The sequence below is a fragment of the Gossypium raimondii genome, chromosome 11 (assembly GCF_025698545.1).
Source record: "Gossypium raimondii isolate GPD5lz chromosome 11, ASM2569854v1, whole genome shotgun sequence".
NCBI lineage: Eukaryota > Viridiplantae > Streptophyta > Magnoliopsida > Malvales > Malvaceae > Gossypium > Gossypium raimondii.
This window is the reverse complement of record NC_068575.1, coordinates 13,020,196-13,045,436: the sequence shown is the minus strand read 5'-3', so window position 1 is coordinate 13,045,436 and position 25,241 is coordinate 13,020,196. Positions and strand designations below refer to the sequence as shown.

Genomic DNA, 25,241 nt, shown 5'->3' with positions numbered 1-25,241 from the left:
AAATCTAGCATTTGCAGCGTTTATCAAAAAACGCCACTAATGATCGATCTTTAACGGCGTTTTTTGAAAAGCGCCTCAAAAGAAAACCAGAACGCCGTCGTTCTTTGTTGAGCTTTAGTGGTTTTAGTGGCGCTAATTCTCCACATATAGCGGCGTTTTTTTCCAAACGCCGCAAATAAGCTTGGCTGAACGGCATCGTTTGGGGTTGAACTTCAGTGTCATTAGTGGCTCTTTGAAATAAACGCCACTGTAGGTCTAGAATTAGTGGTGCTTTTTGAAAAAATGTCACAAATAAAAATATTTTATTTTAGGGTTTAAGGTTTACGATATAATGTTTATTATATTTTGATTAGTGTTTTGAATTTAGGGTTTACGGTTTAATTTACAGCTTGTGGTTTGGAGTTAATTATTTTATAGTTAAGGTCTTAGTTATTATTCATGGTTTAACAGGTTAGGCTATTATGGTTTAAGGGTTAGGGTTATTGATAAAATAATAAAAAATCAATTTATGTTAGTTTTTAGGTAAGCAATAAGATTCATTTTCAATTTACTTTAGTGTTTACGGTTTATGGTGTAGGTTTATGGTTTAGTGTTTATGGTGTACGTTTTCAATTTACATGTTGAGTGTTTAGGGGTGAGGGCTTAAGGTTTAGGGGTTATAGGCTTAGGGTCAGGGGTTAGTGGCTTAAGGTTACGGGTTTAAGGGTTTAGGGTTTAAGGTATAGGGTATAAAAGTTTAAAGTTATGGGCTTAGGGTCTAGGGGTTATTGGATCTTCTTATATAGTGTTTACGATTTAGGGTGTACATTTACGGTTTAAAGATTAAGGTTTAGGATATAGTTTTAAGAGTTTAGGGTTTACGATTTAGGGGTTAGTGGTTAGGGGATTAGGGTGTAAGGGTTAGGGGCTTATGGTTTAGGGTTTAAATTTTATATTTGAGGGTTTATTATTTAGGGTTTAGCTAAAAACATAGGAAAATAAATGTTAAAGATGAAAAAAATTTAAAATACAATTGTTTTAAATAATTTTAAAATAATTTTAATGTTGAGCAATAGTGGCATTTTCGCCCAAAACGCTGCAAAAATAAATTAAAATAATGCTTAAAGGTGCCATTTTATCTGCGTTTCTTAGTGGCGTTTTTACTTAAACGCAGCAAAAGGCATGTTTTAGTGGCGTTTGCTCTATAAACGCTGCAATTATGTTTTAATTGTTTTCTAAACGCTGTCGTTTATAGCTGTGAATTTAGCAGCGTTAGTGGCGCTTTTGATAAACGCCGTAGAGTTTAAGTAAAATCACTCTAAACGTGGTAGTTTACTTAGCCCCGATTTTCCTTAGTTCCCCCAACTCAGATTTCCCCAAATTGATTTCCCTAATTTCCCATTTCATATTCTCCCAATTTCCCTGATTTCAAATCCCCAATTTCCCCGATATCATTTCCCCAAATTTCGAACTGAGGTGTCCAACGCCGGTGCCGTTGCAGTCGTCTCCACTTCGGCTTCCTCTGTTAGACGCTTCCTCTGTCGCCCGCGTCCTCCCTTTGCAAAAATCATTTGACAGCCAGTTTCGCCATTTGCAAAATTGAATTTTTTGTTAGATTTAGGTTTTGGCATTTTCTTTATCCTATTCTGCTTGTTAAAATTTGTTCCGACATTGCACTAATTTTCATTCTCCTATTCTATTGTTTTCTTCTTTCTTGTTCGTGTGGAGTATGCGGAAATTGGGTTTCAATTATTTTGTTCTTTTCTTGATTTTGTTCCCAATCTGTTGTTGTTGGGTAATTTAATTTTGGTGGTGTTCGTGGGTGTTGTTTGGGTGATAACATTGGTAGTGTTCGTGGGTGATAATTTGGTTCTTATGTCGTCGAGGTTAAGGTTATTTAATTTTGTTTTCTATTTGCAAGCTGGTTTATGTAAATATTTGCTATCAGTCTATGTGGGTATCTACTGTACTGGGTTTATGAATGTTACTTTGTTTTCTTGCAGGGTCTTGGTTTGTGGAAACATTTAAGTTATCAGCATTAGTTGGCAAATAACAATATTGTTCCAGTGCAGGTTGCAGTTCTTTGCCAAGGTGCGTTATCCTTTTTAATACCTGGTACAGACTATAGATAATGGTTGTTTTTCATTCCTATTTTCCAGATATTGTAGAATTACAGAAATCGAATATTTTTATAAAGACAATCTTCAAAGGGTTTTGCTTATAATGGTTGCATTAATATTCATTTAACATGTTTGTTTTCCCCTTCGTAAAGGTATTTGCTTTTGTTTCTTTTTCCCATCACATTTAAAATTTAAACGAAATGTTTTCCTGTAATTTCATTTTAGTTTCAAAGTTTATTTTTTTATTTTTTTATTAACAGCATTGAAATATTCATTTTGATAGTTTTTAATAATGCTATATGATTTAAAATTTTACCATCTACTAATCTGCTGCCTTGTGTTTTCTGCTGTAACTGGCATCTAGTTTGGTATGTATTTTTATTTATATTGAGATTCGACGTCCTTCATAAATCAAAGACAATATAGAAGCCATACACTAAGTAAATATAATGTTGAATAAAATAAAACCAAATTCATAAATTGTAGTGGGATTTCGATTATAATTTGTTTTTATTTAACAAATTGGGAGTTAATGATTATACGTTAGTTAAAAATTACGAAACCAATTTAAAATATAACGTTATCACGTGTCCGACCATCACCATTGCTGTTAATTACAGCATCAAATACTGCATAAGATTCTAAGGACCCAAATATAATAAGTAATTTATTTACATAATCTTATAAATGTGTAAATAATATTAACATTTCTCAAGTAAAAATTTGTCAAGTAATTCATTTCCAAAATCTCGATTTTAAATGTGTAAATAATATTAACATTTGGTTAAATGGGACCAAACTTTACATAACTATTTGTAGGTTTTCCATCTTAATTATTTACCTTTTCTTTATTTTATGCTATTTTAATCACGAAAAATATATTGTTTATTTCTCTTTTATTTTTAATTACAGCACCTAATTTCATATATTTAAAGTTATATGTTATATATTTTATTTAATTTTAATCACGAAAACCTCTTCAATATTTTTATTTATTTTAAAGTTCAAATTTACATAACTTACATAATTTACGATTCAAATTTCATAAATTACATAATTTAAATATAATACATACATATTTATGTTTTCCTTCTTACATATCTTCTATTTATTTTATGCTATTTTAATAAAATTTTATATAAACTAATTACATAATGCATAACTTACATAATAACTTACATAACTTATATATAAACTTGCATAACTTACATAATAACATAATAACTTACATAATACATAGCCTACATAACTTACATAACTTACATGATACACAACTTATTACATAACTTAAATAACACATAATACATAACTTTCATAACTTACATTATACACAACTTACATAACTTAATTAATATTATATAGAACTTACATAATACATTACGTACATAACTTACATTATACACAACTTACATAACTTATTTAATATTATACATAACTTACATAATACATAACTTATATAACTTACATAACTTACATAACTTACAACTTACATAACTTAGATACATTATCTGAACTTACATAACTTACATAGCTTACATTCTACATAACATACATAACATACATAATACATAACTTACATAATACATAGATTACATAATACACAACTTACATAGCTTACATAATACATAACTTACATAGCTTAATTATACTTATTCATAAATCCTAAACCCGTGCAATTTATTGACAAGATCAGACTTCAAGAATTAAGAAATGGACCGGTCTTGGATGAATTTATCAAGGGTAAGCAACGGTTATCGAAATGGAGTACAGACTTTTCTCAATTTTTCATTTCAACATGCAAGCCAAGAGAACATGATTCTTTGCCCGTGTAACAAGTGTGTCAACATAAAGTGGTATTATCGTTAGGTTGTATATGAGCATCTAATTGTTGATGGGTTTGTTCGGGGTTATAAAAAATGGTTTTTTCATGGAGAATGCCAACCTAGTACTTCCTCTTCAACGATGGATGTATCTTATCCTGCTGCTGCTTACCATCAATCTGATAGAGGGGATGACATGGAAGGTATGTTGCGGGATGCATTTAATATGCACAATCATGGTTTGTAGTCGTTCCCAGCCGACTTTGTGGAATCTGATGATTGTAATGTTGGTGGAAATACTTTTACCGAATCGAGAACAAGTGTACCTCATGAAGAGCCGAATGGAGAAGCGGCGAAGTTCTACGCGCTACTTAATGACATGAACGAAGAACTTTATAAGGGATCAAAATTCTCAAAAATGTCCTTCTGTATTCGTCTTTTTCATTTAAAATGTTTGGGAGGGTGGACCAGAAGCTCTTTGACAATGCTGTTAGAGTTTTTGAGAGAGATGTTCCTGTTTGCAAAAATCCCTTAGTCATGCAAATATATGAAGAAAATGATAAAAGATTTAGGTCTTGGGTACAACAAAATTCATAGTTGCCCGAATGACTACATGTTGTATTGAGGCGATCAGAAAAATGAACAGTGCTGTCATGTATGCTGTCAATCCCGTTGGATAAATAGAAACACAGAAGATGGGAACGACGATGAAAATGATGCACAGTTAAGGAAGAAGCCAGTCAAGATTTTACAGTATTTTCCGCTAATGCCAAGGCTCCAAAGGCTTTTCATGTCGTCGAAGACAGCGGAGTCTATGACGTGGTGCCATGTTGGATGAAACGATGATGGATTACTAAGGTATCCGGTAGATTCTTTAGCTTGGAAATCATTTAACAGTAAATTTCCAAGCTTTGCAAGCATCCTAAGAGTGTGAGGCTTGGGCTAGCATCCGATGGATTTAATCCTTACAAGATCATGAGCACTGCGTACAGTTCTTGGCCAATAGTGCTTGTTCCTTACAATCTGCCTCCGTGGATTTGCATGAAGCAATCTTCCCTTATCTTATCTATGATTATCCCTGGAGAGAAAGGTCTCGTGAATGATATCGACATTTATTTACAGTCACTTATTGAAGAGTTAAAATAATTATGGGCTGGTGTTGAGACATTTGATGCAGTCATAAAGGAGAACTTTAATTTACGTGCAGCTTTGATGTGGACCATTAATGGCTTCCCCGCTTATGCAAATTTATCCGGTTGGAGTACCAAGGGTCGTTATGCTTGTCCTTGTTGTGCTGCGCAAACATGTTTGCAATGGTTATATAATGGGAAGAAGTTGTCTTACATGGGGCATCGTCGGTGGTTACCGAAAAATCATAGATTTAGATTTTAGAGTTCTATATTTGACGGTACGGAAGAGTTCAGAGAAGCTCCTTCGCAGAGCAGTGGATCTGAAATCTTGTTCATGTTGGAAGATATGAATTTTAGTTATGGGAAGATGAACCAACCGCCAAACACACAAAGAAATAGAAGATCAAATGATGAAGCTGATGATGACTCTGATGAAGAGGATGATCCTAATGAGGCGGACTTGTAGAAAAAAAGAAGTATTTTTTTTGAGTTGCCTTATTAGAAGCATCACCTTTTACGACACAATCTTGATGTTATGCACATTAAGAAAAATGTTTGCGAGAACATTGTCGGTACAATTTTGAATGTCGACGAAAAATCAAAAGACAATTTTCAGAGTCGACTTGATTTAGTTCACATGGGAATTCAGCTTGATCTTCATCCCAATCCACTTCCGAATGGGAAATATTGGTTGCCGCCTTCTATTTTTTCAATGTCGAAGACGGAGAAAGAAGTGTTCTGCACGGTGTTGAAGGATATAAAGGTTCCAGATGCGTATGCATCAAATATATCTCGATGTGTTAGTGTTAAAGATCGAAGACTATATTCTCTAAAATCACATGACTATCACATCTTGATGCAAGATTTACTGCTAGTTGCTCTACGATGTTGTATGTCGAAGAAGGTGACGTCTTGTATAATTGAACTATCCAATATAATGAAAGCCATTTGTGGCAAAGTTTTGGATGTTCAAGTACTTCAGAAGGTACAGGATCGAGTCACTTTGACTTTATGCAACTTGGAGAAAATCTCCCCACCTTCCTTCTTCACTATTATAGTTCACTTGATAATCCATCTCCCGCATGAAGCAATTCTTGGCGGACCCATTTTCTATTGATGGATGTATCCCATAGAAAAATGTTAATTTATTTTTAAAATTTTCCTTCATTCACCTATATGCCTTTAGTTACAACTTTTGATAATGTTGCATATCGTGTTTAGGTTCCTATCCAAATTAAAGTCTTACTGCCGTAACAAGCGTTATCCAGAAGGATCGATTGCTGAAGGCTACTTGGTAGAGGAATGTATGACCTTCTGTTCAAGATATTTGGAAAATGTTGAAACAAGGTTGAACAGACCAAATAGAAATACTAGACTCACGGATCATAACTTTGCCGATACTTATTTGTTCCAAAGTTTTGGAGAACCAATCGACAAAGTTGAAATTGAAGAATTAAATGATTTATCGTGGGTACAAGCACATCGATATGTTCTGTTTTACCATGAATCAATGATACCTTTACGGAAGTAAGTTCTAGAAATTCGGTAAATATACATAATACATAAAAATTGTTTATCTTCTAACAAAGTGAATTTTTTTAACATAGTAGTACAAACAAATATTGAGATTTCATTCGCACTCCCGAAGAACACAACATCGAGATATCAATAAGTTGTTCACATAATCTTTTCATGAATGGTTTAGCCAAACGATATGCAATTGGAGCTTTCATCGACAAATAATAATGTTTTCTCATAACATTTTTAATTACTCAGTTTACTTTCCATTCAATAGGTTTGGAGTGGGAAGAATGTCAACGACGAAGTTAAATGGCTTTCCCAAGGTCTGAATCGAGTGGTTAAAAGATATAATGCGTTCCTCATCAACGAATTCAGATTTCATACAAAATATCGCGAGAGATTGAGGATAACGCAAAATTGTGGAATAGTTGTTAATTCCTCAATTACAAGTTATGCTAGTGCTAGGGACAATAAACCTGTCAAGGGAAATGTGGAATATTCCGGGCTTTTTACTGACATAATTGAGTTGAATTACTACGGCAAATGGAAAGTTGTCTTATTTCGAGGTGATTGGGCCGATGTTAATACTGCTCGTGGAATTAAGTAAGATCAATTTGATTTTACAATGGTGAACTTCGCTTGATTGATTCACACAGGACAACAATTGATTGATGAGTCGTATGTATTTTCTTCTCAAGTCAAACAAGTTTTTTACTCAAAAGATCCAACTGATGAGGGTTGGTACGTTGTACTCTGTAACATCCCTAGAAACTTGTTTGACATTGGCAGTGGAAGTAGTGATAACATCGATGACAGAACACAAACTTTGCCCTTTCCTGAACAAAACTGAAACGAAAATATCCCTAGTACTAGTACACAATTTCAATGGGTCCGCCAGGATACGAATGAAGATATTTACGAATTATGATGTAAGATTTTACGATTGTTTAATTATATGTAATATCATAATATAAATCTTGGTCTTATTATATATTTCAACTATTTTATATGAGCTATTATTGTTGTAATTGGTTACTAAGTTTTGAACTATTTTATGTGTATTGCAGATAAAATACCTAGAAGAAAAGTGCGACATCTAAGCATTGCACAAAATACTCCAAACTCGGCAGAAACAAATAGTGAATAACAGACTGCTATTGGATCTTCGAATGTTTCGATTACACCTGATGAACCTACAGAAATTCAAAGTAATTTAACATTTAATTTACATGCGTGTTGACTTATTGTTTATTTATTTTTAAAATTCTTATATTATAATATAACATTTTTCAGCTGAAAGTGGTGGGACGCACAGAGTTCGAGGACATACTCTACATAGGGATTTAAACGAGTTAGATCCAGTCGAGTGTGTCAAAGTATGTAGTAATAGTTTTGGTCAGCCTATTGGATCAGAAGCTCGACTTTTAGCATGATACTTGGGCATTCTAGCACGAAATGCAAATATGTTACCTATCAACTACGAGTCATGGCATAAAATGCCCGATAGTAACAAAAACCAAACTCTCGATAATATTAAGGTAACAAAACGTTAATGTCAGTTATAATACTTGGGTTTAAGTTTCATTTATATTTACTTTCTTAACTTGTGTTTTTTGTAGGCGAGGTTTGCTCTAGAGGTCTTGGATTCTTATGTAAAGAAGGCATTGGGAAAAAGATGGAGAGACCATAAAAGTACTTTAAATAAAGATTATTATAAGACAAAAACAACCCTTGACGAGAAATTACAAAATGTCCCGCCGAGAATGCTGAGGTACCAATGAGAAGAGGCGGTTAGATTTTGGAATTCGAAGAAAGGAGAGGTATGTGTTACTACAAAAATCTTGTAATTATTTTGGTTTATAGTATTTACTATTTACGTATTAATAATTTCATAACGTAGGATCGTGAACGAGTTGGAAAGAGCAGCAGGCAGAAACAAAAATTAATCACATAGCTGGGTCAAAAAGTTTTGCTTGTGTAGTTGAGGCCGAGGTATTTTGAAGTTTTTAATACTGTCAAATATTTATGACTTTCTATTAAATAATATTTTTACTACTATATTGTAGGAACTGTCGTCCTGTCAAAAAGTTGGACGCCTTCAACTTTTTGACATTACACATAGGAAGAAAGATGGATCTCCTATTACTCTTGAAGCTGCAGAAATTATGGTACGTTTGCTTAATACAATTTGACTTGTTTTAATTATTTATAGTGTTTATTTTCTAATGGTTCAATTCATTGCTTGTAATGCAAATATTGTTAAGTTATGTTGCATTTGTTTTTTTAATATATATTGCGTTCCTAACTATGTGATATATTTGTTAGGAAAAACTAAAGGATAAAAAGGCAGAGTACGAACCGATTGCTTCTAGTAATAGTTCTGTTCATATTGACGACATTGATAACCGGATTATTACTGAAGTTTTAGTTCCTGAAAGGTATGGTCAGGTTCGATTTCAAGGATATTTTGTTAACCCAACCCAATATTTTGGATCCAGCTTGCAATAATACATGCCTTCGGGGAGTCAGGCTCAAGCTGAAGTTCAGAGGTTAAGAGACCAGATTGCTCAGATGCAAGCGACCAGAGTTGAGCAAATTACACAACTTAAAGCGGAGGCAGTATCGAGAGAAGCTAAGGTTCAAAGAAGATATGAAGAACTCCAGCTACAAGTTAAAGCAGATGTAGCAGCTGAGGTTTAAAAGAAGTATGAAGAACTCCAGCTGCAACTTAAAGTAGATACGGCAGCAAGGGAAGCAGAGGCAGTAGTGAGAGAAGCAGAGGCTACAGTGAGGGAAGCAGAGCAGAGCAGAAAGTACGGCGAACTCCAACAGCAGCTTTAAAATATGATGAAGATGTTTCAACAGTCGCAACATCCACCGTCTTAGACTATCGTGTAAATATTTTTATCATTTTAACTTTTAACATTTTTGTAAGAATAATATGAATTGTATTTTATTTATTGATATTGATATTATATATTATTCATTTAATTTTAAATATTATATAGATTTATTGCTTTCAGTTGGTTTAGATTTGGTTTCTTTCGATTTGTTGTTACAGGAGGGCCGAAAATATGGAAAATTTTCTTTTACAAATCTGCCAAAATTAGTGGCATTTTCAAAAGAAACACCATTAAAAGTCATGGTCTTTCGCGGCGTTTGTGGGAAAAGCGCCGCCAAAGGTCTTGGCCTATAGCGGCGTTTTTGGAAAAAGTGTTGCTAAAGGTCATGGTCTATAGCAGCGTTTGTAAACAAAGCGTCAATAAAGGTCTTGAGCTATAGCGGCGTTTGTAAACAAAGCGTCAATAAAGGTCTTGAGCTATAGCGGCGTTTGTGGAAAAAGCACAGCCAAAGGTCTTGATCTATAGCGGCGTTTGTGGGAAAGGCACCGCTAAAGGTCTTGATCTATAGCGGCATTTTTGGAAAAAAGTGCCGCTACAGATCTTGAGCTATAATGGCGTTTGTGTAAAAGCGCCCCTAAAGGTCCTGATCTATAGCGGCGTTTCTGGAAGAAGCACCGCTAAAGGTCATGATCTATAGTGGCGTTTATTTCTAAAAACGCTGCAAACATTTGCGGCATTGATAACAGCGGCATTTTTTGCGGTGCTTTCAAAAATGCTACAAATACTTTCAGCGGCGCTAAAAAACACCGCTAAAGGCATAAAAAAGCGCCGCTAAAAACCTGTTTTGCTGTAGTGTGAGATATGTAAGATACGTGTAATGATCATAAGCTTTAAATGAACTGAATTTGATTATTGTTGCTTTGACATCTAATGTAACATTTTAATACTGATATCCAACAATCAAGTCGGGCATGTGAGTGTTACAGACCTTGATCCTAAAATTTTAACAATAGAAATCATGTGTGGAATCCAAAAAAAGACACTATGCAAATGCGCAAAGCTTTGATTTACAGTATTTAAATCCTGCAATTACCGTAAAAGGGAAGACAGTAAAAATAAGCCAAAATGTTTTAGCATTGTATTTGCTAATATGCCAGCCCCAGCAAAGAGGAAAATAGTTCACCAAAGTTCATTTCTTTTGCATTGAACAAAAAAAAAATGCTCACAAATGTAGAACCAAGCAAAACAACAATCAATAATAGCTTCTTACTTGAGTACCACAATAGAAGTTTGGCTTGGCATGTGAAACTAAGGTCACGTTTGGTTCGCTGTAATGGAATAGAGCTGTAATTGAAGAGAGCTGTAATGGAATAGAGTTGTAATAAGTAATTCAATTGTTTGGTTGAATTGAATGGAATAGAACTGTAATAGTATTCTTGTGTTTGGTTGAATGGAATGATGTTGTACTAGCATAAGGAAAAAAACTAAAATGATTAGAATACCAGAATTTTTTGTAGTTAGATAATTATTGTTATTGTTATTAAATTTTAATAAGATTATTAATAAAAATAATAAATAATTTAATCATATTTTAACATAATTATTATTAAATATAATTTAATAAAATAATATATAATTTAATAAAATTCTTAATATAATTATTCTTATATGAATTTACTAAAATCATAATATATAATACTATAAAGATAATATATAATCTACTTTATTATTTTTAAACGCAATGCATATTTAATGTGATAAAATATAATTAGTGAAACAAATAATTTAATTATTCTACAATAAAAAATATTAAAAGTAATAGATAACTTGAGAATTATATTTCACATCCAAACATAATATTCATATATTAACAAAAAGTTACATGATTTCATTAGTTTACATGTCATAATCCATATGTTATAAAATTTTATAACATCAAAAAGTTACAACATTGTAATGACATTTTATCATGTCATTATACCATCCAAATATTACAAACACAAAAAGTTGTTTTAAGACATGGTAATGACTCTGTTTTAAGAGTTCGACTCCTGATCAGTTGTTTTTATCAGATTTGTCATCCTTGTTATTGCCTTCAATTCTCCGAACCTGAACATGAAGGTTGAGTGAATCTCGGCATTGTGTTAATTGCATCCACAACTTTCACCATTTGCATCTGACACCCACCTTCATGAGGACTACATCATTCATATTCAAATAGTTCAAGATTTTAGGAATAAGATTTTCTATTTCAACAGCATGTACAACCTTTATCTTCTTCATTAAATTCATATTATGAACTCCTAAATGAAACCTCTGCCCAGCAATGGCAACTACATCAATACAAGCATCAAGACAATAGTTTAATACATCCTCAAGGCAATAGTTTAATACATCCTCATGATACTCTATCTCATGAGTACCTAGTTCAAACATGTCCCCAAGAATAGCAACTCTTTTTCCGTCACAATTGATGTTTTTCAACGTGTCGATGCCGGATTTGGTGCTAATGGGATAGGCATTGAAAGCATCATTCACTATCTTGATTCCACTTGTAGCTACAACAAACTCGGACCTCATACTAACAGGAATGTATCAAGATAAGGATCTTCCAACTGGAGAAAGAGGACATCCATAGAAGTTGCAACTGCTACTGCTGCACATGCATTGATAGCCTTATGCAGACCTAAAGTCGGAATCACAAACTCCACCCTGGGTATGAAGCACACACTTACATATATTCATATATTTAACAAATAAAATAAATAAGAAATGACCTAATTATCAACCCTAAAAATGAAATTTACAGTAACAAAGTCTTGGCCAAAATAGTAACCTTAAAAAAACCCCTAAATCAAATTTACAAAAACTTTGCTGAGGGTGTGCTAAGGTAAACAAGAATAAGAAAACGTAAAGCAGCAATGGTGTGCTAAGGTAAAATTAACTTACCAGTACTTTTCTGGTAAAATTAACTTGGAATTTAATGGTATTACCTTTAAAGTCTTGGGCAATTTCACGAACGAGCCTTTGGAAAGGCAGTTTCATGATGTGGAGTTTAGTACTTTTCTGGTACTTCTGGATTTCAATGCATCCAATGGAAACATCATAAGTTCAATTTGTGTAAACAAGGTTAAGAAAACATGATTTGATGTCTAACCACAGAGCTACAGTTCCAGGGCGATATCGGTGAGGCTTCTTCGCACCTCAAGTTGTCGGTGCCGACTTGCGAGCAGCCTGAGAAACACATAATAGAAAAAAAGAAATTAATGAAGATTAAAAAGAGAAAGTCTCAATCGAACTTAGGATTGAAAGGGGAAAAGAAAAGTTGAAAGAGGTGAAAGAACTTTAACTAAAAGAAATCAGGAAGAAAAAGAAAAAGAAAATGTACCCTTTACAATATTTGGGGAGATGAAGATGAAGGGCGAATGGATGGTTGATTTGGGGAGGAAGAAATCTTGAGAGAATTTTGGGAAGAATAGAGGCAGGCTATTTTGGTCTAAAAACCTAAACAGTGTTGTGTTGAATAGGTATTTAGACCCCCAAACCCTGAATACCTAAACGGTGAGCTGAGGGAATGAGACTGTAATAGCAATTCCGTGGAATCACCTAAACGGTGAACCAAACGGCTGTTTTACTGTAGCACGTGGAATTAGGGCGGAATGGAATAGAAATTCCATCCAACCAAATGTAGTGTGATGGTTTTTGAACAGGAACAAGAGTAATTTAGAAGATCGAATGAATTGCTGAGTAGTATTGCAAAGGATAAAGTTTGGAAGGAAATCACTTTGCATCTTAGACCAAATATAACAGACAGAAGTGGAAACCAAGCATTCGGTGACCATAATCCAAAAACTATGAGCTAAGCTGGAAATTTCTGTTGAACCTATGAAACTAGTCCACTAGAAAATGACACGAGAAATGTTCTCCTGCATCTCATTCAACTTGAGCCTGAAGGAGTCTATTGAAATATCTTTTGAAAGCAATTCATGGGAATGCTTTAATATGTCTACCAACTTTTCTAATTCCTGCAATAAGAGATCATATTTGTCACTGGATTATGAAACACATAAAAATACCAAAAAGAAAAAAAAGGTAATTACTTACCACTATGGCACATAGATCTTGAGACTCAAATGATCAAAATGAAACTCTAGATTTTCTCTGAAGACTTAGTTCATCCCTTCAGCAATAAGACTTCTTAAATCAATAGTCCTCCCAAGTAACTGTATACTGCAAAAGTTGGCAACAATTGAGAGTATTAGACTAAGAGAAAAATTCCATAAGTATTTTTTAATAAACAAGAAAAGATGAAAAAGACATGTAACATGAACTATAACCCAAAATAGTGACACAAGGAATCAGAAAATTCTGATGCAATATGTTGGAGAAAACACATTAGCGAACAAATATAAATATAATTAATTATATAAACAAATAAAACAACTTAATATAAGAAATATTTACATAAACAAATATTTATATTTATGTAAAAACACCAGTTTTAAATAAAACAAATTAAATAAATATTTGTATTTATTTAAAACATCAAATTTAAAAACAATTAAATAAACAAGGTTTTGGAAAATTAAAAATTAAATAAAGGGAATCGAGTTTTACTAGATGTTGAGACATGTTTTCAGTTTCCTTAAGATAGATTCTGCCGCTCCTATGGTACTTGGAGAAACGTTGGTCGATTGTCTCCAAGGATACAACAACAAATTGATTGCGGCAGTAGTACCTTTGCAGTGATCAACGAACAAACCTTGCCTTATTCTATCACCGAAAAGTTTGAAAATTTGGAGAGGAAAGAAAAGAATTTTTTAGAGTGAAAATTTCTTATTTCTTTGTGTGTGTGTGTAAAGAATTCTGCAGAATTCTTTAGGCTTTTATAGCCATTCAATATAGAGGAATTTTAGAAATTTCCTGAATAAAGATACAAATCTTTCCATTAGATGAGCATTTAAATTACTTTGAATAAAATTAAATCAAATTGAAAATCAATCTAATTGGAATAAAATCAGATCGAGATATTTTTCCTTTTAACACATATTTTGTATAATATTTGTTGAGAAAAATAAAATATGTATTGGGCTAAAATATCTGCAGACCCTTTTTGGGCAAAATAGATTCAGACATTTCGCGTCGCCCACGTCATGTAGGTGCGGCCCCAACCCTAACGGGTTTGGACTTGCACCCCCTACGCTTTTGATAAGCTATAAAAGTAACATATTTTAATCTCATTCCTAATGCATTTTTGATGATTAATTATGTAAATTAGTAAATTTGATGCCCCTAATCTTTTAAATTCATGTTTATATACTTAGGAGAGCATTTGGAAGTGAAAGGAGTGAAAAACAAGCCGAAATCAGACAAAAAGAGTGTTTTCAGGATCCACACGGCCTAGGCATTTCCACATGGGCTGGACACACGCCCATGTGCCAGCCCATGTCGATTTCGCTCCCTACTTCCCAAATATGCGAAAAAACCTAATTTTTAAGGTCTCTAAGCATTCTAAAGTCTATAAAACCCATTAGAAGAAGACATACGGAGGCAATCAGAGTAGGTCAAAGAAAACACTCGAAGAACACCATTGGAATCAACTCGGAAGTGGATCTCCATCATGATCGAAAATCTCCTTTTAATTTATTTTGAAGTTTTATTGAGTTTCTTATGTCTTGTGGTTATTCTGACTTTGAGATGTTTCTATTCAGGATTATGAACTAAATTCCCTAGATACCTAAGGAAGATGAAACCTATGATGAATCTTATTATTTGATTTCTAATTTACATGATAAATACTGTATTCTTATTCTCAATTATGTATGCTAATTTCTTATTTTAATATTTTCGGGATATTAATTCATGTTTAATGTGCTTAATTCAGTGGAACAAAAGTCCATGTTTAAGAGTAGATCTAGCATAATTGAGTGGAGTTGCATGCAATCCTAGAAATAGGACGACATAAATCTACCAAATTAGAGTCAAATATAATAAAGGAATCCATAGATCGAGTTAATAGGACGATAGGGGTTTTAATTAGAAAGAGATTTCAATTAATCAACCTAGAGTTGGTTGTTCTTACTCTCGAAAGAGATATTAACATAATTTTGGGATTTCTACGGATCAAGTAACAAGTGAATAAATCATTTAATTTAGATTCATAATAATAGGTGAATTCTAGGTGGATTCTTTCCTGGGTATTGTCTATCTCATTGGTTAGTATTCAATTATTTCTTTGATTCATTCTTTGTTGCATTCTTAGTAAATTAGTTTAGTAAATTTATATTAAAAATAATCATCCCAATTTGTCGACTAAATAATAAGAAGACAGTAATTACTAGTACTTTTAGTCCTCGTGGATACGATATTCTTTACTCACCATAGCTATACTCTTGTTCGATAGTTGCACTTGCCTTTGTCGTATTTATAGTTAGTTTAGTGACCATCAAGTTTTTTGTGCCGTTGCCGAGGACTAAAATATTAGGAATAATTTAGCCATTTTTATTTTTATTATAATTTTCATTTTTAGTTTAATTTTTATTTTCTAATTTTTATTTTATTTGCTTCTGGCAGGTTCCTTTAGTTTATGACTAGAAGAAACCCGTCGGGACCATTGTTATTTGACAGTGAAATTGAAAGTACAGCTCGTAGAAATCATAGAGAAGCAAGGCAAAGTTGAGAAAGTTTAAACATTGTTATTACTGAAGAGATGGGTGATAACCAGAATAAAAAGCTACCTCCTATAGTTGTTGCAGATTCAGATCTTGTTCCTTGCACTATGTACAATTATGCGAAGCTTACTTTGACTGGGGCTAAATCGAGTATTGTGAGACCCACCATTGCTGTAAATAATTTCAAACTGAAGTCGAACACTATTCATATGATACAACAATTTGTTCAATTTGATGGTTTGTAAGACGAAGATCCAAATACTCATTTAGCCAATTTTCTGGAAATCTGCGATACTTGCAAGATTAATGGCGTCATTGATGACGCCATTCATTTATAGCTATTCCTTTTCTCGTTAAAGAACAAATAAAAATAGTGGTTGAACTCTCTACCACGAGGTTCCATCATTACATGGGATCAAATGACCCAGAAATTCCTACTGAAGTACTTCCTACCAGCTAAGACTGCCAAGTAGAGGAATGATATATCTTCCTTTGTTTAGATTGATTTAGAGAATTTGTACGATATCTCACCATGGGTTACCTCTATGTCTACAAGTTCAAACCTTTCTACAACGGTTTGAATCCATCAACTAGACAGTTGATCGATGCAATAACCGGTGGAACTATGAATAATAAAACACCCGGATCGACTTAGAAATTTATTGAGGAGATGGTACTGAATAATTATCAGTGGTGAAAGTAGCCGGTGTTTTCAGTTTAGATGCAATCACCATGTTATCGATTTAGGTAGAATAATTAAATAAGAAAATTGATGGTTTATATATTTCTACGCAGGTACATCCGTTGATGAAAAAACAAATGGAGGTGGAATACATAACCTAGAATGTTTACCCTTCGCTCCTAGCACAGAGAATGAACAAATCAATCATATGGGTAATAATTTTAGGCCTCAAAATAACCTTTATCGTAATTACTATAATGCAGGTTATAGGAACCATCTCAATTTCTCTTGGGGTGGTCAAAGAAATCAAAGAGGACAACCCCCTCTATGCTTCCAACAACAACCTTACTTGTAAGAGAAAAAGTCAAACCTTGAGGAGATGTTGACGAAGTTTATCTCGGTGTCGGAAATACGCTTTCAAAACACTGAGGCAGCACTTAAAAATCAACAAGCATTGATTGAAGGGCTTAAGAACCAAATAGGTCAGCTTGCTAAGTTATTTTCAGAACGACCACAAGGTAGTTTGCCTAGTAATACACAAACTAACCTAATGGAGCAGCTTCATGCAATTACTGTGAGAGATGAAGAAGGGTTAGTTGAATTTGAACTAGAACCAAAGCAAGAAATTGTGGTACATAACGATAAGGTTGGGGTAAGCCAGAAAGAGAAAAAATCAGTTGTTAAGGAATATAAACCTCGAGTGCCATATCCTAATGTTACAAAGAGAGACCACAAGAACGAACAATTTGGTAAATTTCTTAAACTCTTAAAGAAATTACATATTAACTTACCTTTTGTTGAAGCTTTTTCGAATATGCCCAATTACATCAAATTTTTAAAGGAGCTTTTGGCAAACAAAAGAAAGTTAGATCATTCGTCGACTGTGGAACTAAATGCAATTTGCTCGACCATATTGCAAAATAAACTACCCAACAAACTGAAAGATCCAGGGAGTTTTACTATTCCTTGTTTAATTGGTAGTTTGAATATTGATAATGCTTTGGTTGATTTAGGGGCTAGTATTAATGTGATGCCCTATAAAATGTTTAAGCAATTAGGTCTTGGGAAACCCAAACAAACTAGGATGAGTATTCAATTAACGGGTAGAACCATTAGATATCCTAGGGATGTTATTGAAGATGTGCTTGTTAAAATCGATAAATTCATATTCCCTGTTGATTTTGTTGTGTTAGACATGGATGAGAGTAGTGAGGTACCTTTAATTTTAGGTCGCCCTTTTTAGCAACTGTTAAAACTATAACTGTTAAAACTGTTAGGCACATGGGCGTGTCCCAAAATATATGCAAAATGGGGTAATCGATAGTGTGTCACACGGCCTGGACACATAGGCGTGTCCCAGGCCATGTGAAAACTGGGCTTATTATTTAATTGAACATGGGCTGAAAAAGCCCCACACGGCAGTGTCACACTGTCATATGGCCCAAACCCTAAAATTTCTTCCTCAATTTATCTTTTTCTTCTTCCCCAAACAAGCCAACCCCTTTCCCCCTATCACCCACCTCCTCTCCCTTCTCTCCGTAGATGAACAACCCCGCCCCCACCCATGCACGACACCGCCTCCCACACGCGACCCCCCATCGTAACTCCAGCTACCGTCTTCCGTCGATCTTCCCCTTTTACCCTTTTCTTTATTTTCTTTTCTTTTATTTTTTATTATTTTTTGTTATATTATTTATTTTTATTTGAATAATATATTTTCTTATTTTATTTATTTGTTTTATTATTCTTATGCTTGGATTTTAATTTTATTTTAATTTATTTATGCTAATTAATTATATTTCTATTATTTAAATATTTTTTACTATTATTCTTACTATTACCTTTAATTTTATCAAGTATCATTGAGTTTATTTCTTTTGTTTTTCGTTTTATTTGTATTTATATTTTTATCCTTATTTTTAATTTTGTTTTTAGCTACTTTTTTTATTTTCTTAGATTTATTTCATTTACTATCTTTTGAACTATATTTCTATATTTTATGGTTGTTTCTAATCAAGTTAGTAACCTTTTAATCTTCTTCACTATTTGTGTTTATTTTCTTATTAGTTTGCTCAGAATCATGCATTCCATTTAGATTTGCCTATAGTTCCGATTTTCACCATCCTGGCAATTTCATCCAATATTTTGGGCAGTTTTTGTTTTCTCCCTCTCTTATGATATTCTGCATATACTGTGATTATATCTATTTTTACATTGAGGACAATGTACATCTTAAGTGTGGGGAGGTTATTTATATAATTATTAGAAAATTCCTGAATTATGTCTTATATTTAAGTAATTTTTATCAATTTGAGATTTTGTTGATGTGTTTTGGATTAATTTATAGATATTTGTGTATTGGTTGATTAAAATTTTAAGACATGAGAGAATCAAGCATGATAAGTTATTTTTAGAAATTAAAATTTTTAGGTTGTTTCCTAAATTGAAGTATTATCTTGAAGTTTGAGATTTACAAGTTTGATATAAAAAACTATGGTTTTTTGTGAGATTTTGAGTCTTTAGAGCATACATTTTTCTTATTGGTTATGAGTATGTCAATTTGATTTGTTATTCTAGAACTTGCTTCGATTATACATGTCGAGAACACACCTTTGATTTGATATACTGAGATGATAAAGACACTTAGGTTTTAACCCACTTATCCCATAAAAAGCCTACCTTCATAATTAACCCTTAGTGAACCCCATTGAGCTTACACACCATTTCTTGATATAACCCTTAATGTCAACACATAACTTATTTTTTGTTCGTTGAGACTTTTTCCCTTTTTATTGACTCCCTGTTTGTCGAGATTTGATATGGTTAGTTGCTTAACTATGCTCTTCTGTTTGATTTGCTGAATTATTTCTGATTTTTCTAAATATACATTTAAGACTTGTGTTACAAACTTTACAAGATAAACAGTTGTATGCAAAGTTCAGTAAATGTGAGTTTTGGTTACACGAAGTTAGTTTCTTGGGCCATGTTATATCAGCACTAGGTATTCGGGTTGATCCGAGTAAGATTTCGGCTATACTTGATTGGAAACCTCCGAGAAATGTTTCGGAAGTTCGAAGTTTTCTGGGACTTGTTGGTTATTATAGACGGTTCGTGAAAGGGTTCTCTATGATTACGACCCCGATGACAAAGTTACTACAGAAAGATGTTAAGTTTGAGTGGTCAGAAAACTGCCAGAAAAGTTTTGATCAGTTAAAAGTTCTTTTGACCGAAGCTCCAGTATTAGTTCAGCCAGAATCGGGTAAAGAGTTTGTTATCTATAGTGATGCATCTTTAAATGGTTTGGGCTGTGTTTTGATGCAAGAAGGCAAAGTTGTAGCCTATGCCTCGAGACAGTTAAAGCCGCACGAACAGAACTGTCCGACGCACGATCTAAAATTGGCCGCTATTGTGTTTGCGTTGAAAATATGGTGCCACTATTTGTTTGGCAAAAAATGTCATGTTTATTCCGATCACAAAAGCCTGAAATATTTGATGACTTAGAAAGATCTGAATTTGAGACAGTGCCGATGGTTAGAATTGTTAAAAGATTACGAACTTGTGATTGACTATCATCCGCGAAAGGCTAATGTTGTTGCTTTTCCTTAAGTTGAAAATCACTGTTTGCTTTGCATACAATGAAAGCACATTTAGCTATGTCTGATGATGGTGTGATAATAGCTGAGTTAAAAGCAAAACCGTTATTTGTTCAACAGATTTGTGAAGCTCAGAAAGTCGATGATGATTTAATTACAAAACGAGCTCAGTGGGACTTAAATGTTGATTCTGAGGATTGTTTGAGATTCAGAAACCGATTATGTGTTCTGAAAAATTCAAATTTAATTCAGATGATTTTGAATGAAGCTCATAATAGTCAATTTTCTATTCATCTGGATAGCACGAAAATGTATAACGATCTGAAACAGCACTATTGGTGGCACGGTATGAAACGACACATTTCTGACTTTGTTTCAAAATTTTAATTTGTCAGCAAGTTAAAGCCGAACATCAAGTACCGTCTGGATTACTTCAGCCTATTATGATTCCAGAGTGGAAATCGAATCAAGTCACGATAGATTTTGTATCCGGTTTACCGTTGACACCGAACAAGAAAGATGCAATCTGGGTTATTGTTGATAGGTTGACAAAATTGGCACACTTTATTCCGATTCGCACAGATTTCTCTCTTGATAAACTTGTTGAATTGTATGTTTCTCAAATTGTGAGGTTGCATGGTGTGCCTATTTCTATTGTTTTGGATAGAGACCCGAGGTACACATCGCGGTTTTGGAAGAAACTACAAGATGCTTTAGGTACGAAACTACATTTTAGCACAGCTTTCCATCCGCAAACAGATGGTCAATCCGAACGAATCATTCAGATACTTGAGGATACTTTGAGATGTTGCATTCTCGAGTTTGAAGGTACGTGGGAACGATACTTACCTTTGATTGAATTTGCTTATAATAATAGCTTTCAATCTAGTATCAAAATGGCACCTTACGATACATGGGGTAGATTTGATTAAAGAGACTGAACAGAAAGGGAAAGTGATTTGGGATAGTCTGAAATCAGCATCGAATCGTCAAAAATCTTATGCGGACTTGAAAAGAAAGGATATAGAATTTCAGATCGGGGACAAAGTGTTTTTGAAAGTCTCACCGTGGAAGAAAATACTCAGATTTAGTCGCAAAGGCAAATTAAGTCCAAGATTCATTGGACCGTATAAGATTATAGAGCGTATCGGCCCGGTTGCTTATAGATTGTTGTTGCCACCTAAGTTAGAAAAGATTCACAATGTATTTCATGTTTCGATGCTTCACAGATATAGATTCGATCCTTCTCATGTAATTAGTCCGACCGAGATTGAAATTATTCTGATATGTCATATGAAGAAGAACCGATTAGCATTCTGGCTCGTAAGATTAAAGAATTACGAAATAAGAAAATTTCGTTAGTCAAAGTAATTTGGCATAAACATGGAGTTGAAGAAGCAACTTGGGAGTCCGAAGATACAATGAAAGAGCATTATCCAAACCTATTTACTGGTAAGATTTTCGGGGACGAAAATCCCTAAGGGGGGAGAGTTGTAACAGCCTGATTTTGACCCTAATCGGAACAGTGGTTTCGGGACCACACATCCGAGTCTAAAAAATATTTTAATATTTTTATTCTGTTTTTATTATGTGTGAATTTACATGTGTGAAAGTTTCGTGAGTTAATTTTATTGTTTGAGTGCTTAATTTGAGAAAAGGGGCTTAATCGCGTAAAATGAAAATTTGATGGTTAATTAAGAAAGTGCCTAATTGTTGTTGTCTTTATAAGTTGGAGGCCTTATGTTGTAATTAAGCCAATAATAATAGGTAGTAAATGGCATAATGATGATATGTGATTTTTATATATATAAAAAATAAATAAATAATAAAAGTTAAAATAATAATAATATAATAATATATGTTATAATAAAACAAAACATTAAAAAGCCACCATTTTTTTATGTTCATCTTTCTTCACCGAATGTAGACAAGAAAAAACAAGGTTTGAAAGCTTGAAACATTTGGCCATTTTGAAGCTTAATTCAAGGTTGGTTTTTGTTTGGTTTTTGATAATTTTTACGTTTTTGAGATCGTTGCTCTGAATACTTCAAAACCCATGTCTTAATTTTGTGAATTGTTGATGATTTTGATAAATGCCATTGATGAATGCTTAAGCTTTTTGATAGTTGATGATGAAATATGAAAGATATGTGAAAGATTAACATGTTTTGTCTTTGAATTTTTGATGAATTTGAGTAATTAGGGTTAAATTGTAAAAATAAAATTGAGGGACTATAATGTGAAATAAATGAAATGTGTGGGCTTGTATGGACACTAGGAATATTCGGCCCTTAAGGAGTGTAGTCAAATTTTGTGTATTTTGTGTTTTGAGCAAAAATGACTAAATTGTAAAAAGTGTGAAATGTTGGGGAAAAATTATAATTTGCCTATTTATGTGTTTTTATGCTAAATTGAATAGAATGGTGTTTAAATAAGCTTAATTTAGATATGCTTAGATCAAGAATTAAAGAAATCATATTTGGATCGGGGAAAGACAAAAGTGGTCGAGTAGCCGATTTAACGGTCGACAGCATCCGAGGTAAGTCAATAAGCATTTAAATGTTGAACTAACTATGGTATATATATTTGTTATGTATTGAAATGAATTATTTGAAGTTATATAAGCCAGTAACGAATGTAATATTGAGAATTGATTATATTCCGAGAATGAATAAATTAGATATGAATTATGTGAAAGACCAATTTTGTAAGTTTAGGCTTTATGCCTAGCAGGCTTTATGCCGGTGAATTATATCAGGCTTTATGCCTAGCAGGCTTTGTGCCAGTGAATTATATCAGACTTTATGTCTAGCGTGCTTTGTCTTGGGTGAAATGTATCGGGCTTTGTGCCTAGCAGGGCTTTATGCGGTGTTTTATACAAGGCTCTATGTTCTATAAATCTTATGTGAGCAATAGTAAAACAAATAAATGTGTTAAGAAAGCTAAATTATTCAGGTATGTGTTAGCAATTTGCTTAATTGATGATAAGGTAAGTTGGTTATTTTAATTGATAATAGTTTCAAATGAAATATAGAGTATGAGTTAACCATTTGAGTATAAACATGTTTTGGCATAATGATTTATTGAATATTCGGTTTTGCTAAATATTTATGTGTATTTGGCCATATGGTTTGTTTATATGAAAATACAATGTGATCTTTATTCAAGTGTTATATGGTACAAAATATTAGGATATTTGGTTTATTTAACTTAATGATGGAATAAGTATTAATATATATACATATATGAATTTTTGCTTATGACTTATTAAGCTTTAATAGCTTAATGGGTGTTTGTATTTGTTTACTTCTGTTTTATAGATTTTGGAGTCGCATTACGAGCTCGGGGATCGTCAGCATAGTCTATCACACTAGCGACCGTCTTTGGTATTTTATAAATTTGAATTTGAACCTATGACATGTATAGTCTAGTTAATATGTTTAATTTTGGGATATGTGAATATGAGCCATGCGAAAATGACTTATTCATTTTGGTTAAGCTTGGTTTTATGTTTTTGATCTATTGATATATATATATATGATGTTTAAGTTTATACAAATTTCGGTTATATATATAGAAGTGTAATGTGTTTAGCATAATTGTTAATAGTTGTATAAATTAGTTATATTTAAGCCTATTTCGAAAGTAATATGTGTATTATATGTATATGATGTATTATGTATATGCTGCCTGTAATACCCAAATTTTTACCCGACCCATAATAAACAAATAGTCCATTTTTACAAACAGGCCTATATGGCCCAAAACCCAAAATACAATAAGGGCCCAATGCTTAGTGGCCCAAATCATTTGCGGAAACCCTTGGGTTTCCGAATAAGACCTTTGCACCGTAGCCACAAGCGTCCCCGATCTTCATACCTGCACATCAAAGAGAAACAAAAAGGAAACACAATCAAATATTCGAAAACAAATAAATAAACAGATTTGTTTCTTTTTTAGATTGGTTTTTGCTATTATGTTTTCATTCGGCTATAAAGAGCCACAAAAAAACTGTAATACGAATCCGAAAAATCAATAAAAAATAGTTATTTTCACAACAAATACGAATAACGAGTTCAATACAGAGAAAGCAGAAAATCTATTTAAAGGTCTATATTTATTTGCTATATTTTAGTTTACTGTTTTTTTCTTATTTGCATGCGTATAAATATAAGTACAAAAAGAAAATAAAACAACCTATATTCGAGTCCCAACCGCCGCGGATGGCCGAGGAAGTCGTCACCGAGGATTGACGGCCGAAATCCGAAAGGTTTCTCGAGATTTGGGCCCCCTTCGTCAATATTTTGGAAATTTCGAGGCTAGATTCGGCTTTAAAGGTTTTGAAAGGGTCGGATCTGAGATTTTTGGCTTTTCGGCCACCGCATACAGAGGGGCTGAGAGTTTTTTTGAAGGGATTTTGGTTTTTTTTCTTAAAAATGTTTTAAAATGAATTTTTTTGGAGGAATGGGGGCTTTTATACGGTACCAAAACGGTACTGTTTTGGAGTGACCCTAGAGGCCCAAAACGGCGTCGTTTTGGGAAGGCCAACCCGACTCCGACCCGACCCGGCCTAGGATCCGCGTGTTTTTGAGCGGAGGGGAAAATTGCATTTTTAGCCCCTTCGCCTTTTAATATATTTCCAGTTAAGTTTTTTTTTATTTTTTTAAAAAATTTACCATTCTATTTGTTTCAATTTTAATTTGGTCTAATTTGCAACGGCGCCGTTTCAAAGGAGAAAGGATAATTTCCTTTCCAGCCCCTCTGAATTGTTAGCGTGTTCAATGATACCCCCCAGTCTTCAATTATTTGCGAATCTACCCGATATTTTTATATTTGTAGTTCAATTTAGTCTCTTTTAATATTTTTCTTAAAATTAATTAAT

General features: G+C 33.3%; 1 long non-coding RNA gene and 1 pseudogene across 2 annotated transcripts; one reads left to right on the top strand and one right to left on the bottom strand.

Moving 5' to 3' along the window:
- The window catches only part of LOC105801227 (protein PIR-like), a 100,622-nt pseudogene that overhangs the window by 35,039 nt on the left and 40,342 nt on the right, over positions 1 to 25,241 (bottom strand).
- On the top strand, positions 1,202 to 9,592 carry LOC105804584 (uncharacterized). 2 transcript variants are annotated; one of them, XR_008190914.1, is made up of 8 exons: positions 1,202 to 1,600; positions 1,983 to 2,070; positions 7,638 to 7,778; positions 7,864 to 8,108; positions 8,190 to 8,390; positions 8,471 to 8,562; positions 8,637 to 8,738; positions 8,896 to 9,592. It is a non-coding gene; the product is annotated as an uncharacterized LOC105804584 (long non-coding RNA). The 2 variants fall into 2 exon arrangements; XR_001137035.2 differs by having other exon boundaries at positions 1,203 to 2,070.